Source organism: Mastomys coucha, unplaced genomic scaffold (genome assembly GCF_008632895.1).
Source record: "Mastomys coucha isolate ucsf_1 unplaced genomic scaffold, UCSF_Mcou_1 pScaffold23, whole genome shotgun sequence".
NCBI classification, from domain to species: domain Eukaryota; kingdom Metazoa; phylum Chordata; class Mammalia; order Rodentia; family Muridae; genus Mastomys; species Mastomys coucha.
The window spans coordinates 29,943,642-29,952,389 of NW_022196906.1; the positions used below are offsets into that span (position 1 = coordinate 29,943,642).

General features: G+C 39.6%; 1 pseudogene; it reads right to left on the bottom strand.

Annotated features, from left to right (window-relative positions):
• The window catches only part of LOC116072849, a 24,446-nt pseudogene extending 16,122 nt beyond the window's left edge, over positions 1-8,324 (bottom strand).
• Between the last annotated feature and the right edge of the window lie 424 nt (positions 8,325-8,748).

The window sequence follows — 8,748 nt, forward strand, 5'->3', positions numbered from 1 at the left end:
ATCTCTTGTATTCTGTTAGTGATGCTTACATCTATGTTTCCTGACTTCTTACCTAAGATTTCTAACTCCAGAGTTGTCTCTCTTTGTGTTTTCTTAATGGTTTCTACTTCCATTCTTAGGTCCTGGATGATTTTATTCAATTCCTTCACCTGTTTGTTTGTGCTTTTCTGTAATTCCCTAAGGGATTTTTGTGTTTCCAAGGCTTCTACTTGTGTACTCATGATCTTTTTTAATTCTTTAAGGAATTCTTTTATTTCCTCTTTAAGTGCTTGTACCTCTTTACCTGTGTTCTCTTGTGTTTGTTTAAGGGAGTTATTCATGTTCTTAAATTCCTCTAGCACCATCGTGAGATATGAATTTAGATCCAAATCTTGCTTTTCCGGTGTTTCGGGATATCCTGGACTTGTTGTGGTAGGAGTACTAGGTTCTGATGAAGTCAAGTCGTCATGGTTTCTGTTGGTAAGATTCTTGCATTTGCCTTTCGCCATCTGTTGATCTCTGGTGTTAGATGTTCTTGTTTGTCTCTGACTAGAGCTTGTTCCTCTTGTGAGTCCATAAGCCTGTGTCAGCACTTCTGGGAGATCAGCTCTCCTCTGGTAAAACCCTGGCACAGATGTCTGTGAGTTAGTTGTCCGTCCTGAGTCCTGGGGTCAGAGCACACCCTTTAGACAGGATCTCCACTTGCAGGAAAGGTGCAGAGAGTGCTGTGGATCTATTGTCCCTCCTAGGTGTGGACAGAGTTTGAGAAGATCCTGTCCCGGCTGACCTGCCACTTGTGAGGCCTGTGCCTCCCAGCTGGTCCCGCCTTAGAAAGTCACTGGAGAGAGAATCCTGTTTCCATTTCTTAACTTAGCATTGAGGGACTTAGATGAACAAGTATCTCCCTATAGCAGTATATATATGTTCAATAGTGGTATCACTGGGGCATGTGGTGATAGATATATTTCTAGATTTTTGAGGAACTTTTATTCTGATTTCCATAGTAGCTATAACAGATTGTACTTCCACCAGCATTGAATAAGTGTTCTCATCTAAGTGTTGTCATTTGGGTCTAAGCTTTTCTGATTGGAGTAAGATGAAATTGTAAAGCAGTTTCCTGATGACTAGGATAATGAACATTAAAAGGTTATTTTTTAGTCATTTGTATTTCATCTTGTGAGAATTCTGTTTAGTTCCATGCCTCAATTTTTTCTTATTAGGTTATTTTTCTTAATATTTAGGTTTTTTGGGGTTCTTTATATATCCTAGATACTAACCCACTTTTTGATGTATAACTTGTAATTTTTTTCAGTTTTGTAGACTGCCTCTTCACTTGAATGACAGTGTCATCTGCTGAGCATAGGTAAGAGGTACCCATATATTTTGACAAAATATCATAAGCACAATCCCAAGCCCATAGCTAATATCGTTCCTCTCTGGAACCTCTTGAGCTTAGCTTCTATAGTCCTCATAGTTCACAGCACTACTATCTTCTAAGCTCCTACAAGGATAGCCCATTAAGCACTGCTTACAGTGTTCAGTGTCTTTTCTATTTCAGAGTTCCAAAGTCTTACAGTCTTTCACATTGAAAAATAAAAACAAAACAAAACAAATGGACAAAAACCAAAAATCATAATCAGATTTGTTACAGCAATGGCCCACTCCCTGGAAATGTCTCTTTATCAGTTACTTTTCTATTTCTGTGAAAAAAACCACAATGGCCAAGGCAACTTTATTAAAGGAAGAGGTTATTTGGTTTATGATTCCAGGAAAGAATCCATGATGGTTGGGAAGCAAGGAACATGTGGGGTGGTATAGGAAGCTTAGGGCTCAAATCTTGTACTGGAAGCATGAATAGGAGAGTGTGGGAACTGAGAACAGGATAGGACTTTTAAAATCTCAAAGTCTGACCTCAGTTGAAGACTTTTTCTAATAAGGCTATGCCTCTCAAACCTCCTCAAAGAGTGCCACCAACTTGGTATCAAGCTGTCAGATACCCAAGATTGTAGAAGGTATTTCTTATTCAAACAATCAAACTGGTCATGAAGCACTTGATATCAGCAGTCATTGGTGTCCTTATTCACTGTTTCAGCCACTCATACATTACAATGGTTTGGATTTGTGCTTTTCTAATGAACAGTGGCATTCAGCATTTTCATATGTTTCTTGTCATCAGGTCTCTTCAGCTGCTTTCGTGTTCTGATCATTTTTGTCAGGTTTATTGACTTCAGAAAAGTCTTTATGTATCCTGGCTTCATGTTCTTTGTTAATAAAGTGTATTGTAAACATTTTGTTTTAGTGTGTAAATTTCAGCTATTTAATAATGTCACTTAAAAATATTTATTTATTTTATGTATATGAGTGCTTTATCTTCATGTACATCTGCATGCCAGAACATCAGATTACATTATAGATAGTTGTGACTGTCCTGTTTTGTAGTGACTGATGCCAAGGAATCAGATCCTCAGTCCTTGTAGTTGCTAGCAATTGAACTCAGGACCTCTGGAAGAACAACCAGTGTTTTTAACCACTGAGACATCTCTTCAGCCCCTAATGATGTCCTTTAAATATCAGAAGATACTAATTTCAATAAAAACTTTTGTAGTTTCATTCATTTACTGCAATATAATACTCTGACCAGAAGCTACTGTGTGAAGTTCAGGGTCTATTTCACCTTATAGATTACAGTTCACCAGCCATTTTTTTTATGATTGCTATGGATTGGATGTCTGGAGGACTTAAATTTTGTTTTTTGGCATCTAGTTCCTATTCTGATGTTATTGAGGTGAGACTTTTGGGAGGTGGGATTGGGGCCCTGTAGGGTAGCTGTGAACACTGATTCCTTGAGTGCAGACATGTTTGGCTTCTGCAAGCTGGACAGGGTTGAAAGACTAAGGAGGCTAGACATGGACCTTGTTCCTTTTTGTTCCTCAGTGGGTTGTAGGTTGCTGCCTCAGGGGCTGATATTGACAACTTCACATCAGAAAAATGTATGTACGTGTGTCTGAGTACATGCTGGTCCATGCTTTGGACCAGGGAATGGTCTATCAATATGAGGTCAAGATACTTATTAGATGGGTAATTATAGACATAAGACTGGAAATCCTGAAACTTTCTAATGTCTTCTGCTTCATAACTCTTACACCTGTTGTCTGTTTCTTGAAGGACAATAAGCCTGTTACTGTGCTATGTCTCTGACCCGGCTCAATTGACTCATACAAAAGGCAAAAATCCTTATCTTAAAAAAAAAAAAAAAAGCAAACTCTTCTCTTTTCTCACTATCAAGAGATCTAAGACTCTCCTGTTTTGTAGAGTGACTACTGCCAAGGAATGTGTCAGAATTTTCGGCCAATTAATTTAAATATTAATACAATAAGAAGCCTGTGATTGGTCAGGAAAAATGGAGGCAGAGCTAAGAGTTTCAGAGAGAGAAAGAGAGAGAATGAGAGAGAGAGAGAGAGAGAGAGAGAGAGAGATGACAGTTGGAGAGAAGAAAGGAAAATGGAGGAAGAGGAAGATGATCCAGATTCCATGTGGCTTTAAATAACCACAGAAAGCTATGAATATCATAAAAGAAAATAATTGGGTAAACTTGTCTCAGCTAGGAGGGCAGCTTGTATCATTATCAATGGGCTCTGAAATGATTGTGTGGGCATCTTGTGAATTTAGAATTTATTGATTTGTAAATCTGACTGATTAATTATAACCTTCTAGAATTTATTGGGTTAAGGGGATTTGTGACAACTAGCTGTAGGGGGTAGATGGCTGAGAAGGTAGAAGCTGCTCTGAGGCAGGAGAACCAGAGAGGGGAAGAGGGCAGACTGGGGCTAGCCTAGAGTTGGTGAGATTGCAGATAGAGAGAAACTGGGTATAGCATGGGGTGGTGTCACTTTTTAAATATTTCCTGAAACAAAGGAATTAAATCCCGAATTTTGAGTAGGCCTTACAAAATTTATGAAGGCTCTTCTGTGTGTCTCAAGATAAAGAATCATAGTAAGTTAAAGGTGAACTTAGGTCCATGACTTCTGTGCCAATACATGCTGTAATTCCTATAGCCACCATAAGGGGTACAAGAATGTGTGTGTGTGTGTGTGTGTGTGTGTGTGTGTGTGTGTGCTTGTGTATGTGTGTGTGTGTGTGTATGTGTGACATTAAATCAACAGGAAATGTTAGGAGGCACAGCTACATTTGATAAATATGTAACTATACAAGTCCTTGTCTGTTTGGTGGAGTGACAGAGAGGATGCGGTTACATAGAGGAGAATGTCCTGTTCAAATAGACAGTCAGTTGCACTGGAAAGAGAAGATGAGCTCCTCAGACTGAGAGAGAGAGCCAGCTAAAGTTTCTCCTCTCAGAGGTGTCACAGCAGGGTGAGAGTTAAGAGTGTAAAAAATGTGTGTGTTCAGATAAGAGAAGATGTTGGAGAGTGTCTTTTTATGGATTATATGAAAACTTTTGTTGGGAGCCACAGGAAAAGGCCAATGGGGGATTTTTGGTAACCTCAGTAATAAAGGGTCCTGATAGACTGTAAACAATTGGTCAGAGAAGCTATGAAGCTTGAGAGATTGCAGCAGTCAGGAGAAGTTTAGTTTGCAGCAGAAATGACAGTCAACCCAATGAGAGGTAATCAGAGGTAGGCTCAAGCCTACTGGTAAAAGTGAGGTGACATAAAGAAGAGTTTAACACTCCTGATAGAATACTTCTGTAGCAGACTGAGTAGTAAAGCAAATTGGGGTTTGGCCCACTAAGATAATATGCATAATAAGAGGTCTGTCAACAGAGACTTAATTATTCATGAACTTGGAGATTATTGATATATGATTAAGATATATGTGCCATGAAATTTGGAAGCCTATCAGCAAGAACAGGTTCATTTTGGTTTGGGGTCCAGAGTGATGCCTGTGAGCCTGTTCAATTAGCACAAGAGTTGGAATAGCCATGTATTCTGATGTAGAAAGGAAAGATGCAGCCAGCATTGTTTGCTAGTTAAGCATTGGGCAAGAATAGAACATGCTCTAGGTGATTATAAATAAGAGGATCTTTAATAACAAAGGGAAATAGAGAAGATCTAGGGCACGAAAAGACCTGCAATGTTATAAAAAGTTTTGATTATAAAGTTTTCATTTTGTCTAGGATAAAATTCACAAGATGCCTGGAGCCAATATTCACTTATAAAATCAAGGTTAACACCTTATAAAATCAGTGTTAACTCATGAGGTTGGCTGCCATATCTCAATGTGGATTATAGGCAAAAAATCTTTCTTCCCTTGATACAGGGACATCAGACAAAAGTACAGGAGAGGGAGCCATCTCATTAGGTTGCCTTTTGAATAGGAATTGGAAATCTCCCAGAAATCCACACAAGTTAGAGAGGCTAGATGAAAGGTGGCTCTTCTGCATCCTTCCAGGACAGAGCTGAGCATTGACCTCCTATCAAATTTTAGCATGAAAGTATGTTATGATAGTATAGTAAGTAGTCTTTAACTTGGATATAATGAGTTGAAGAACTAAGACATAAAAATTTAACAACAGTGGGAGTGACAAGAAGGATCTGGTAAGGCCCAGCCACAGAGGTTGGAAGGGTTGAAACTAGTCTTTTTATATACCCATTATCCTGGGTGGATTTGGAGAGATACTGGGCCAGGAAAAGGTATAGGTAGAAGTTTGTCAGTTGTGTGTCATATGAAGTGTTTGAAGGTAGAGATGGCAGCAATGCAAGCACCAAAGCCTGGGCAGTAGAGGACAGTTTCATAAAGCAAGGGATGGTCCATAGATTACTTCAAAGGGAATTAAGTCATGATTGTATGTGCCTTGGCACATTAAATTAATTCTCTTGAGAGCAATAGGGAAAAGATTTCTCCAACTGATTTGAGTTTGTATCATTTAGTGTGATGGCTTTTAATAATGCCATTTGTCCTTTCAACTTTTCCTAATGACCAAAGCCTATAGGGATTATGTAGCTTCCAGGTTTTGTGGAGAGCATTTACAGGCCTTTTGTATAAAGTTTTATAGTGAACATGAGGTGTTTAGAGGTTTGGAGGAAATGTCATCAACTCCTAAAGCTGAGATGGAAGACAGAATGAAAGGTGTCCCCATGCTAATTTAAGGCTGAAAAACAGTGTGAAATCAGATTAAAGGGCACCTGTATCCAATCCACTCTGGGCTCAGCGGTGGTGATCACAATGATCATTAGAGCTGAGGTTTCAGGCACCTTCAGTTGTCAATGGCCAGTTCCAAGAGGCCAGGAGTTGGAAATTATGGTCTGGATCTAGGGTTTAGAACAGCTAGGGTTTAGGCCTTTACCTAAGATCTTGAAGAGCGCTTCAGCTCTAATGTTCCTTAATCTTACATCTGAGATAGCACCCAGTGGAGCCTGTGAATTCAGGCAGGCTCCTGTTCAGTGTTCTCAACGACACTTGCAGCAAGGATCCAGAGGCATCCTGTTAGGATGAGAAGAGCATTTCTGACTGTCTGGCATAGCAGTTGCTGGTGATTGGCACTTGGCCTGATCTCTTTTCCATTTTTTGTTGGTTGGTCTCTTTGTATTGTTATTAAAGACCTTGAAGGTCAGTTTAGTAAGACATTTTTGTGGGATTCTAATTTTTGTCAGTTCTTTTTTAATGTTTGGGGAAGGTTGGGAGATAAAATGCAGGTTTATGAAAAGTTTTCCAGCTTCTGAAATTAGGTCTAGACTTATGTACTTATGGAGAACCACGGTAAGGTGGTGCATGCAAGCTTCTGGGTTTTCATCAAACTCTCTGGATCATCTCCTAAATAATTTTATAAATTACTGCCTTGAGAGAAGGTGTATTTATACTCTTCACCTATCAGACAGATTAAGACATGGGACACATGAAATCAGGGGATTTTGGTTGATAGTTCCACTTAGAGTAAGATGAGAACATCATCTAATTCCCACTAGAGCAGTAGTTGGGATCTTGCTTATGAAGTGTTAATGAGATGCACCAATTCCAGTATGGTAAAAGAGACTTTGATAATATAGATGTCCTTGAGATTTAGAGCATAGGAACTGGTGATCTGTTTGAATAACTTACTTATTGAGTAGTCAATTGAAAAGGAGCCTGTTTTTCTACTTGTGCAATATCAGAGAGAAAAATGGGATGTGAAGGTTGAGAATGCTCTCTCTTCCTGACTTCTCTAGCAGTGGAAGCTAAGCAGTTAGAATATGAGGCAGTTTGGATTTTGATCATATAGATGAATAGGAATGGCCCAGAGATATGAGATAGGGAGAGGATGGTGGAAGAGGGCATTTGAGGTAAGTACAGGGAAGATATTTCTGGGATAAGTTCAAATTCCTGCTGGAGATGTTGAGTAAAATGATTATATGGGCTGAGTGTAGTCCATTAGGGAAGGAGGGGACAGAGCTAAGATGGATGCAATGCACTGGGGAGGAAGCTCATTTGGAGAAAGTTCCAGCATTGGGTAAAGTGGTGCCTAAAGTAGGAGTTTAAGATAGAGGAAGAAGCTGGCAGAGTCAGAGTTGAAGGAAACATCCTCTAGTGAATTAGGCTTGCTCAGGAAAGGCTTTCTGCAGAACTGAATTCATAAACCTTGCAATAATGGCAAAGGGAGGGGGTAACTTTGAAGACAGAAACAGTCTCTAAAAAGGACTTTCTTATAATTTACCACTGCCTTGTATATAAGTCCCTAAGACCTTAAGAACTTTTATTTCAACAGTATCATTTTTAGTCCACTGAGAGCTATTGTCTAATCAATACTGTGAGTAGATGCTGTTACAACAGAACCCATATGTATCCTGTTAAATAAATCAAGTGGAAGAGAGTATGGGGGACAAAAGTTTCTCACCCCTGTATTAACAGGCCACTGGTAGATTCAAACCTGAAATATTGTATAGTAGGTGTGGACAGCCATGTGGAGTAACCTGACTCAGTGGTCAGATTTTTTCTGTGCCAGAGATGGTTAGGTGTACAAGAGACTTGAAAAACTAACCACAGGGGAAATGAGGTCAGTGTTGTGGCAGAGAAATGGTATCAAATGGTAGAAGGTATAGGGAGGGGAAGCCGCAAAGAGAATGCTATGTTCATGGAACTTTCTATGTGACTCACAAGGCATCAGTATGGAAAGTCTCAGTTATGATAGATGACAAAAAAAAAGAAAAGATTATCACAGGGACCACAAGACTTATTTAACTCCAGAGAAAGGGTGGTAGAATCCAAAGGACAAAGAGATTTAGAACCACCTAGAAAACATAAGAAACTTACCTTAAAGCATCCAAGAAGGGTGATTTAGAGGGTTTACCTTGTGGGATGAATTCCAAGGAGAGATGGTCTCTGGACAGCTTTTCCTTCAGTCTTTGCTCCATTTTATTTTTGTTCCTGCATTTAATTTAGAAAGGAATAGTTCTGGGTTAAAATTTTTTAGATGGTTGGGTAGGTCCATCCCTGAACTGAGGGTCATGCCTATTTATTGGAGGTGATCACTGTAAGTTCAATCTCTCCCTTTGTTGGATACTTCATCTAATGTCATCCCTGTTGGATCCTGGGAGCCTCTTGCTTCCCTAGCATCTAGGACTTTGTAATGGTTCCATGAGAGGCAGACAGTGTTGCCTATTATTAGGTCTGGCCTCCTTTGTACCTGGTTAGAGCAGGCCTCCTGTGTCCTTAGATAGAGCAGTCTTCAATTGTACCTGGTTAGTGCAGACCTCCTAAGAGACAGACAGTCAGGCACTTGGAACTAGGGTAGGGGCAGGCACACTAATTTGCCCAGTGTACAGGTAGAGGTACAGA